This window comes from Acinonyx jubatus, chromosome B3 (assembly GCF_027475565.1).
Source record: "Acinonyx jubatus isolate Ajub_Pintada_27869175 chromosome B3, VMU_Ajub_asm_v1.0, whole genome shotgun sequence".
NCBI lineage: Eukaryota > Metazoa > Chordata > Mammalia > Carnivora > Felidae > Acinonyx > Acinonyx jubatus.
This window is the reverse complement of record NC_069386.1, coordinates 123,756,956-123,768,984: the sequence shown is the minus strand read 5'-3', so window position 1 is coordinate 123,768,984 and position 12,029 is coordinate 123,756,956.

The window sequence follows — 12,029 nt, the reverse complement described above, 5'->3', positions numbered from 1 at the left end:
GGTCACTCAACCAACCGACTTCAGTTTAGGTCATGATCTCACAGTTTGTGAGTTCAAGACCCATGTCCGTCCCACTGCTATCAGCATGGAGCCCACTTCAGATCCTCTGTCCACCCCCTCTCTCTGCTTTTCGCCTGCTTGCACTCTCTCTCAAAATTAAACATAAAAAATAAAATAAAAAATAAATAAGACATACCTTGCAGAGCAGTTCAGCTGGTAAAGAAGTTCCTAATTTTTTGTCTGAGAAAGTATTCTTTTTCACTTGTGCAGAACAACATTGTTGAATATAGAATTCTAGGTTGGTGAGGATTTTTCTTTCAACCTTTTAAAGATTTCATTGCACTTTATTCTTTCCTGCATGGCTTCTGATAAGAAGTCTATAATTTTTATTCTTTTCCCTCTATAAACTAGGTGATTTTATCTCTCTGGCTTCCTTGAAGTTTTTCTTCTTGTCTTTGGTTTTTTGTGATTTGAATATGATACATTAAGGTGTGGGGTTTGAGGTATTTATTTTGCTTGGTATTCTCTGAGCTTCCTGGATTTGTAGATGGTGCCTGTCACTAACTTTGGAAAATTCTCTATTGTTATTATTTCAAAATATTTCTGTTCCGTTCCCTCTTCCCTCTTCTTCCAGTATTCCAATTATGTTTATATTTTACCTTCTGGCATTGTCTCACAGATTTTTCATTTTTTTAAGTTGAAGTGTAATTAATATATAATGTTATATTAGTTTCAAGCATATAATATAATAATTCAACAATTCTATACATTTCTGACTGGGAGAAGATATTTGCAAGTGACACACCTGATAAAGGGTTACTATCCAAAATATATAAAGAACTTATACAATTCAACACATGCACACACACACACACACACACACACACACACAAATAATCTGGTTTAAAAACAGAGGACCTGAACAGACATTTTTTGAAGGAAGACATACAGATGGCCAAAAGACACATGAAAAGATACTCAACATTACTAATCACCAGGAAAATGCAAAAACAGTATCACCCTACACCTCTCAGAATGACCAAAATCAAAAACACAAGAAATAACAAGGTTTTTTTCATTCTTTTTTTTTTCTTTGTATTTCAGGTTAGGATCCTCCTATTGACTTAACCATCTTCAGCTTCACCGATTTTTATCCTCAGCTATCTCAAGTCTACTGTTGAGACCACCAAAGACGTTTTTCATTCCTGTTACTATATTTTTGGTTCCCAACATTTTCTTTTGACTCTTTCTTATGGTTTTCCCATTGTCCCAACTCTTCTTGTATACTGCTTACTTTTTCCATTAAAAGTCTTACCATTTTAACCATCATTATTTTAAATCCCCTGATCATTGCAGCATCTACAGCATATCTGAGTCTGGGTCTAATGAATGCTTTGTCTTCAGACTTTGTATTTTTGTTGACTTTTGGCATACCTTGTAGATTTTTGGTGCATACTGGACAGGTAGTATTGGGTAACAAGAGCTGAAGATTTAAACAGGCTATTTGTGTGAGGATTTGTGCTAAGCAGGCTAGGAGTTGGCTTGTGTTAAATGTTTGCTGTGACTACAAGCACCAAAGGCTTCACATTCCTCTAATGTCCTTGTTTGGGTCTCCCTCTTGGCTTTGAGGTATCATCATGTAAAGTGAAGCTACAATCCACTGTTTTGATAGTGGAGACTATTGGTGTGTTGTTAGATAGGGTGAAAGGGAGGGAATCATTCTATAATGTTTAAATTATACCCACATCTTTTAGCAGGCCTGTGTCTCAGGCTGGGACCTTCACAAGTGTCTCTGTTCCTCCTCCAGTCATATAGCTTTTTGCCTCTGTTCCCTTTCCTGGCTGAAGCATTGCCAATCTATTTCATTGAAAATCTGCCCCCGTTGATTATATTTCCCCCCATTTAGGTGTGACAGGAAAGATGAAGAGGGTTCAAGGGAACAGAGAGAATTTCCTTCCTCCTGCTAGGATAAGAATTGTGCTCTGGCAAAGTCCTTTCCCCTAGAGAAAACACTTATGTTATGGAGGAGTGTCAGGAAATATTTCACAATGGTTACCTTTCCCCTCTCTCTGCCGAGGTCATAAGAGAATCTTTCACAACTCCTGGGTTCCAGGAGTTTCTCACTCTCAAGCTCATCCACATTCATTCAGCCTGCAGCAATTTGTTGCAATTGTTTCTACCAGTTAATAGTTCCGGTGGTCTCTGCTCCAGGGTAAGCAGATCTCGGTGGTTGTGTCTCTCTATAGGCACTGGTCTCTACAGATTTCAGGGTGATGCTTTGCCTGTAACCTCAGTTCTCTGATGGGTCCAAGCAAAGTAGATGATTTTTCAGTTTGTCCAGGTTTTCTTATTGAAAAGATGGGAGTGATGACTGCCAAGATCTTTACATGTCAGAGCTGAAACTGGAAGCAATCATCCTTTTCTGATAAGGACTGTTTGGTGAAAAAACTAATAAAGCATAAATTAAAGCTTGATTAATCAAACATAGCCAAAGTCTAAAAACCTGGTCCTTTTAGGAATTTTAATATTCATTTTACGTACCACCTACAAGTAATAGAAAGTGACCAAAGCTTCCAGATTTCTTTTCCATTTCCACCCATGACTTTACCATAAACATTATCCCTTTAGGGGAGCCTGGGTGGCTCAGTCGGTTGAGCACCTGACTCTTGATCTAGGCTCAGGTCATGTTCTCATGGTTCATGGGATCAAGCCCTGTGTTGGGCTCTGGGCTGGCAGCATGGAGCCTGCTTGAGAATCTCTGTCTTTCTCTCTCTGCCTCTCCCTTCACCTCTCTCTCTCTCAAAATAAATAAATAAACTTAAAACAAAAAACACTTGTCCATTAAATACTCTTTGGGGGGAAAAAGAAGACATCCATTACCAAAAAAAGAATTCCTTTGGGAATAAAAGCTCAGAAAAATCTTTCATTAAAAGTCACATGTTCAATGCTATTTATACCAAATGTTTCCCAGATTTATCTGACTATGGAATCCCTTTATTCCTTATTATTACCTATTAATATCTATGATAGACAAAATAATGGCACTCCAAAGAAGTCCACATTCTAATTCTCAGAATTTGGGAATATGTTACCTTACTGGCAAAAGGGACTTTGCAGATGTAATTGAATTAAGGATCTTGAGACAGAGAGATAATCCAAGATTATCTGGGGGGAAGTGGTCCAATACAATCACAAGAGTCCTTGATGGAGGCAAGAGAGGCAGAAACAGAGAAAGGCAAATGTTATTATGGAAGCAGGGAGATATTTTATTTTCATTTTTTTCTTAATGTTTATTTTTATCTTTGAGTGAGAAAGAGAGACAGAGTATGAGCGGGGGAGGAGCAGAGAGAGAGGGAGACACAGAATCCAAAGTGGGCTCCAGGTTCTGAGCTGTCAGCACAGAGCCTGACGTGGGGCTTGAACTCGTGAACTGTGAGATCATGACCAGAGCTGAAGTCAGATGCTTAACTGACTGAGCCGCCCAGGAACCCCAGAAGCAGGGAAAGATTTAAAAATGCTACGTTGCTGGCTTTGAAGGTTTAGGAAGAGACCACAAGCCAAGGCGTGGCGGAGACTCTAGAAGCTGAAAAGGACAAGAAATAGATTCTCTCCTAGAGCCTCTGAAGGAACAAGTCCTCCTGACACCTTGACTTTATTTAGCACAGTGAGACTAATTTTGGACATCTAACTTCAAAAACCATGAGATCATAAATTTGGATTGTTTTCAGCCACTATGTTTGTTCCAATAACAATGGGATACTAATGCAACAGGTTATTATGTTAGTTTTCACTGGAACACCCTGTGGGAAATGCTACACTGTAGGCAAAGTATAGTATTAGGCATTATGAGGGATATAAAGAGAAACAGACTGTGCTCTACAAGTAAGCAGAGTAGGCAGAAGTATAAAAAACTGATATAAGACAGACTATAAAAGAAAAAAAAATCTCTTTCACGAAGACACCATCATTGAGGGGTCACAAAAGGAGAGATTAATTTTTACCAGGTAAGTTTAAGAAATTTAACAAATATTTATTTAAAACTTACTGTGAGATAGTCATGGTGCCAGGCAGAGTAGCTACAGACATGAATAATAAACAGTTCATATTCCTCCTTTGATAAATAATTTCTTTTGCCACAAGAGCCAAGTCAACCAAAACAAGACTGGTTATAGCCCATGTTATAAGTACAAAAATGCTTTATTGGTTTTGTGTAGTTGAAAGTATCTGAATTCTTGAATGAGAGAATGCTATGAGAAAATATTCATTTCAATGGTCTAAAACATTAATTTCTAGGTATATTAGCCATATACGTAGAAGGGGTATTTTAAGAGAAGGGACATTTTAATCTCTTGTCCCATTCATAAATGCTTTATAAGCATTATGTCATCACATCTTCAATATATCTAGGAATGAAAGTATTCACACTGTCATTCCCACCTTAGAAATAGGAAAACTGGCACTCTATGAGTTAGCACCCCAAACTTTCCACCTTCTCTACCTATAAAATCTTCTTTCATAGGCAATTGACAACTGGTGAGGTTTGTGAGCACTGGTGTGGCATGATCAAGCCTGTGAATCTCATTGCCCTTTTCCTGTCATGATTTCTCATCCTGAATCACTAGAGATGCCAAATAGAGATTAGCACTAACAGCTCCATTCACTCTGAAAGTTTCCTTCTTACTACAGAAAGCTAAGTGTAGATAGTATACAACTGCTTAGCGGTGAAGAAGTCCCAAAAGGTTACATAGTTCTTGTTAAAACTATTGCGACTACCTAGTTTATGTTAAAATTTAAGGTATTTCCAGGACAAGAAATTAGAAGGTAAAAGGAAAACACTTAATTTACCTACACACTCCAGTTTCCAGAAGACAAATATACATTGTCATTGAGAATGCTTCTTTGGTGCCTGACAGTTACAGAGTCTGTATCTCATCTCTGCTTAGAGGTTCTTATACAAATACCCCAGGGCCCTAAAACAAAATGGGAGACCCAAGTCTGCAGATATTTCTTAATCAATATTACTCATTTTATCTCAAAATTCTAAATTCTTAAGAAACTTTGTTTTAATCCAGATAAAAGAATGAAAGTCATTATTTAAGTGATTATTTAAGTCATAAACCTTGAGAAATGGTTATCAGAGGCAGTTAATGACCTAGCCTCTCCGCTAATGGAGGTTAACACTCTAATAAACCATTTGTTAACTGCAGCAATTGACTGATTGCAAGAGAATTACAGCTATTATAACTCTTTTATGACTGATGGGGGTGGGGGGAGACACAGTTAGATGGGGACAGCATGTACGAGCACACGAAAAGGTGACTCTAGAGAAAATGATTACCAGCTGCCACTAAAAGGTTCCCCTTACAGTAAGTGAAAAGGAAAGAGGGGCCACCATGATGTAAGCAGACAATGAATAAGACTAAGGGAAATGTTATTCTTGGTATAAAAATAAAAATCACCAAAACTAAGACTGCCTGAAGCATTCAAATGTATCCTCAGTAAAAATGGACATGATGACTCTGATGAAAGTTTGAAACCACTTGAATACTGAACATGGAGAGAATTTCTGCCTTCATAAGGAAATGTCTTTCTAAATAATTTAAATACCTCTCAAAAATGTATATTTTGATGATTGGTAATTGGATTCATATTTCCCTGACAATTAGATTTTTTTAAAAAAATAAGGACATTTTTAAAGCAAGAGAGTACACATTATCTTTCTAAATTGGAAAATTAAGAATTTAGGTTTTGGTTAGGATTATTTTTAATGATGGTGCAGGGCGGGGAGGAAAGTAAAAATAAATGGCTTAAGGCAGATCGATTTTTATTTCTCAGTTGTATAAAAGAATTTAGAGTTAGGCAGGCCCTGCTGTGGGTGACTTCAGCACATGAAGTTGTCGGAGGCCCAGGTTCCTCCCCAGACACACACCCACAAGTCTAGGACGTGGTGTTTTCCTCACAATGACAGACAGAAAGCTCCACCCATTAAACGGGTGTTCTAGCCAGCAGAAGGAAGGAAGAGGGGGAAGAAGCCCTGACCCTCTGTGTAGTGGAGAATTAAACTTACCCAAAAAGAGGCCTGGTGTTTGCCCTCAGCTACTGGGAGGTGATCTTTTGGTCCCTGAAATTCTCCACATAATAGAACTGTCTGTTTTCCCTGGAGGATTTGGCTACTGGACAGTCTAACAGTGTGACTTGTGATGGGTTCTACACAGTATCCATTCCAACCACCAGGGGAAGTGGAGAATATAGGTATTAGCCCAATCCCTTGGAGAGACTGGAGATTTCAGGCCAGCCAACAATGAGATGGAGCCCCAAGAAAAACTCTGGACACTGAGGTTTGGGTGAGCTTTCCTGGTTGGAAAGATTCCACATGTATTGTCATACATCATGACCAGGAGGAGTTTATGCCATCTATAACTCCATAGGCAGATGACAACAGGAAGCTCTGCCTTTGGATGACTGCTAAATTCTACCTTATGGATCTCCCTGCTTGGCTATTTCCATCTGTCTCCTTCCCCTGTAGTTAATGATAACCATAAGTAAAACAGCTTTACTTTGTGAGCTCTATAAGTTCTTATGGTGAACTACTGAACCTGAGGGTGGTTTGGGAACCCCCTGGATGTGCAGTTGGTGTGCGGAAAGTCTTGTGTTCACTGTGTTCTCTCTAAACTGTGTACTTAGCTCAAAGTCTCAACATCCTCCTTTTTTGTGGAGAAATCCAGAAGTACCACGTAACCCTTCTACTCACATCTCATTGGCCAAAACCTAGACATATGGACACACCTATCTACAAAGGAGTCTGAGAAATATAGATTTTTGGTTGGGTATGTTTCTACCTTAATAGATCAGTGGTTCTGTGACCTAGAAAGAGAAGGATAATGGGCCCACACATTGTGATACACACCTTCTGTAAAAACAGACTGTAAAATATCTGTAGTCAAAAAACTCCATCATTCTTATATACTAGATAATGAGCAACATTGGAAATATTCATGTTTTAAAAATAATCAAGAATTTTCTATTTAACGGAAGGGAATTTTCATGTCAAATTTCACTTTTTGCCTTAAAATTTATATGCTTGCTTCCAAGCATGATTACCTTTACTCTATGCCAAACATATTATTCTTGATATTTTCAGAATATAGAAGCGACATAGTAGCAACTACATGTCAAGTGTGATATGTTTGGCGTCATATAAAAATCAAACTACTCTATCAGGGAGGTAGTATTTCCATTTTATAGGTAAGAAAACTGTAGCTCACAGAGGCTAATGGCTCACCCTCCCAGGGCTTGAAAGATTGGGGATTCCTACATTCTTTCAAAGTGTAGGTTTTCCACAGATGTCCCAAACCACTGCTATACCAAAAGTCAAGATGGATGCTACCTGGAGTGGGGAATGGCCTCTTCACCACCTTGTTAGTCTGGGCTGATACTACTCCAAGCAACTCTTGCTTCCCTAGGAAAGAAAGGCTGAGCTCTAGATGAATCGTGTCAATAAACTCTTACAGGGCTACATCTGCCTTCTCTGCCTTCTTTCAGTCACCTGTTCTATTTCTGCTTTGTCAATTTAAAGTAGTTGGTTTGTTCCCTTTGATCTAAGTTTCTGTAATGGGGCAATGTGGTATTTCCAAAGTCTGCCGGAACTTCTCTGGACACCAGTTCCTCACAGGGTCACCTCTGTTGATTGATTCATGATGATTTGGTTTTAAATCTGTCTCTGCATCTGTGGCACAGATGTCCCCTGCCCTGACATTCCTTAAATGTCTACACAGCAACTGATTTGAGATGGGTAAAGATTTCATCCCATGAACTCATATGCAAGAAATGTAGCTCTCTTTGTATTTATGGAGCCAAACAATTTATTATATTATGCTTTTGTCCCTCTAGATGCTGGAAACAAGCCACCCCACCTCTTTTCTCCAGGGATGCCTTGGAGGTTTGGGAGATTTGTCTGGGTCCTGTGGGGTAGGAGAGGTGGCAGAGGGTGGGCATCTAGTCCTCTGTGCAGCCATCTGTGTACACAGCATCCAGGAGACATTCTTGTCCTCCCGTGGTGTTTGGTCATCTGTCAGTACAGATCCCTGCTGTTCAGCCTCATCCCAACCCCATGGTCTCATCAAGTCAGAGGCTTTCTGCAAGCCATAGCTGAGTCCTCCTAAATGCTCATGGATATATTCCTGCCTCTTGTTCCTGCCTCTGCCTCTCAAGCCTGACGACCAAGACATTCCCTGGTGTCCTTTCCGCTCCTCCACCATGCTGAGTAATGGAAACGGTCAAGACTTCACTGCTTCCATGGGCTCCACCTGGCAGAGGACACAGGCGTTCTCTTCCCTCAGATCTACCAAACCTTTCTGGTGATTCTATTTTTTCCCCATTTCCTCCCAGCTTTCCCTGGGGAAGAGTCCAAAAAAGACAGGTTTAAGAACCCACCAACCTCTGGCTTTCCTCCATTCCCTCTATCCTGGGAACCTTTTCTAGTCTCAGTATCCAAAAGAACCAGATAAGAGTGATCACAGATTTTCCTACACCCTCAGCGGCCTCAGCATCTAGACTTTCAAAATAGAAAAGCCCTGATGGGTTTTCTGCCATAACAACGTTTTTCTGGGTAATGGGTATTATAGACGGGTGTGGTGCAGTAATCTTAAACTGTGGCCCTCGGACTAGCAGCATCAGCATCGCCTAAGAATTTGTTAAAATATACATTTTCAGACTCCCCCCACCCCAGAATTATTGACTCAGAACTTCTGGGGATGTCACCCAGCAATCTGTAACTTAAGGAGCCCTCCAGGTGATTCTGATGAATGCTCAAGTTTGACATAGTACAAGATCAATTTCTAGAGTTAGACTGCTTGGGTATTCTGAGCTGTGTGACCTTGGGCAAATGGCTTAATGTCTCTGTGCCTTCCACAGTTACTATAACTGCAAAATAGGGATGATGCTTTTTCCTCATGTTGAGGTTGTTGTTATGATTACATGGGCTAATAAATGTAAAGTACTTAGAACACAGTCTGGCATACAGTAAGCAGTATAAAGATAGGTACTACTTTTATTATATTTTCTGACTGAAACTGCAAGAAGGGTTGGGGCAACAGAAAATGTCAGGGTAAGGGGCATCAGTTACAATTTCAAATATACCAGCTCACAAAATTAAAAAAAAAAACTGCCTTGATTCAATTTCTTTATATTCATCCTATAATTCACATTTTGTATCAACTGGCTTTCTTACTCTTTATTTCAAATTAAAGATTGCACTGAATCACACACAAAAAAAGATTTTCTACAATAATTCATTCAGAATAATTTATTCTACCAAAAGAATACCAAAAGAATGAAACAATTATGTGGGAACTACCACTTTTTTATCCACCTACAAGCAGTTGACCAGAACACTTGTTTACTGTTTTTTGCATTCAGATGTGTGAAAGAATCAAGCCACTGGCTGAGAAACTGGAAAGACGTTTAAAATGCAAATTCTTTTCCTTCAATAGGATGTGACCTGTATTACCATATGCTGGCTGAGCTTACTATTAAATAAATTACCTGTTGAAAGAAATTGCTCATTCACATGAGGTGAATTTAATTCTTCAAGGAATCCAATGTCCCAGTTAGTAATTTAGGTAATTTACTCAACATTAGTTATTTACTCTAGTTTCCAGAAAACACTGGCCTCATCTGATTCATTAGCACACCTCTAAAGATGAGGTCAGCCGCAGATTTGGAAACTAATACTTCCCGCAATTTTGTGAAGCTATCACCTACATGACTAATGGCCCATCTCTCATTTAAGAGGGAGTGCCATGCTACCTGGGAATCAAACTCTCTCCCAAGGTTTTCCACAAGGAAAGGGTAGCTCCATTGATGACAATTGATAAAAACTGGAAATCTTTGCCATTACTACTTTCTTGGAAGGAATATTCAAAAAGGCACGTAAGGCAAATCTATATAAGGATTAGCTACATCTAAATCCTCCAACCATCTGCTTCATTTCAGTTGGCATTCCACTGCCAAATTCACAGTAAAGAATAGTCCAGTGACAAGCATCCTGTTGAAAATAGAAAAATATGTTAGATAATGAAAAATAGGTTTCCATGTAATATGAAACATCTGAGTATTTGAAAATATCCCTATTTTGGCTAATATTTCAATCTTGATACTGGTGATGTTCAACATTGTGGAAACATGACAACAATGAAGTTAAAACAGACTAAATAAAATCACATCTTGAAGTTGGAGAGAGCCCTACTGATGAGTCATCTCACCCAACTCCTCCATTTTACATACAGGAAAACTCAAGGCCAAATTGGTGTCCTATCTGCAAGTTTTTTAAAACACTGTGGATTTACAAACACACGGACTTAAAATTACAGAGTTTACAAACCTTATCTTTTCATGAGGGCTGCATCTGAATTTTCTAGGGATTCTTCTGGCCACTGGGAGTTCTGAAACTAAGACATCATCTCTTCCTACCGTGTAATAGAGGAAGTAAGACACACATCAAATTATAATACAAGAAACTGGTTTAGTTATAGGGAAGGCATTCTGGAATAGAGTGTCAGGGCACCCTGCTTAAAGACAGGTGGACACAGGATGATAAAAGACACTTCATGCTATGCCAAGAGAAATGTACCTTCTCTATAAATAACAAACACCAATCGGTTGCATTTTGTGCCACAGTGCTGCTTTTCACCTACGTTAATTTATAAAATCCTACCTCTTGTGAGGTAGGCTCCATCATTATCCTTTTTTACACATGGAAGAACTGAAACAACAGTTGACCTGGGTTGCCCAAGGTCAAATGGACAAATGGCAAAACTGGGACTCAAACTCATCTGACTCCAATACCTATTCCCGCAACTGTCTGTTCTTGAGCAGAGGAATGCCATGATTAAGCTATTCTTCTAGATTAATTTGGCAACAGCACAGAGCATGCACTGTCTTTTTCCTAGCCCACAGCACAAACAGGAAGACTAAACTACAGTTTCCTTTGGCCATTTAGAGATTTATGAGAAAGTTGTTTCATACTTCTTGGATTTAAAATGCTCATTTCTTTTTGCATCAACATTTTTTTTAGTCCTGAACTGTGACCTGATGATTTCCTTATCCTCAGGTTCTCCCTCACTCCCCTCCCTTGCCTCTCAGTAGAGCCAATTTCTCTCTTGATGACCATTATTGCTTTCCTAAGGCCTTGGGCAAAAAGAATAGGCATCTTCTACCCAGGCTAATCACCAGAATAGAGGCAAAAAAGGGAGAGGGGAGGGAGGGAATGTGCTCAATATAATTACAAACAATAGCACACAAAGCTTCATCCATCCCTTAATGCTGAAATGTATCCGTTCAAACTAATTGGTTTTGGGGGGACTGCTAATAAATCCTAATATTTCTCAAAGAGAAATGGCTCGTAATTTAATTTATATTAAGCTGTTACTAAAGTTTATGCTAATTAAATCTCGGCTTCAATAACAATTAATCCTAAGAACAATCTGAAAATATAAATAATGTAATAAAGTAAATAATTCTGCATGCCCCCCCCAGCAGAAGCAACAGGGAGCGTGGGGTGGGGTGTGCCCCTGAGTTTGTGCGCGTGAGAGCAAAAGGAGAAAGAAACTGCTCCTTGCCCTCTAGAACAGAACATTTGCTCTATAATAAGCATAGATAAATTCTGCATATATTTCCTTCAGAGAATGGATCCTCTGTTGTAAATGTTGAAGGTTAGCTCTGGAGTGTCTTCTGTGAACAAATGACTTGTCAAGACCCACCCTGGGAAGAAGATGAACTGATCAGCATCAGTTCATTGTGGAGGCACAATCTCCAAGGACAGTGCCCAGGCCTGAAGGTGCATTCCAGCATATGTATGCTGCTCTCTTTGGTATGTCAAATGCCCTCTGGTCTTCACAAGGGTGAAACACCTACTGAATGTACATTCCCATTTGCCCCATTCAGCAAAACCCCAGCCCAAAGTAAATGAGATTAGCCCAGTTATATACATGGTGTATCTCTGCATGCACTTTTCCAATCCAGATCGTCTA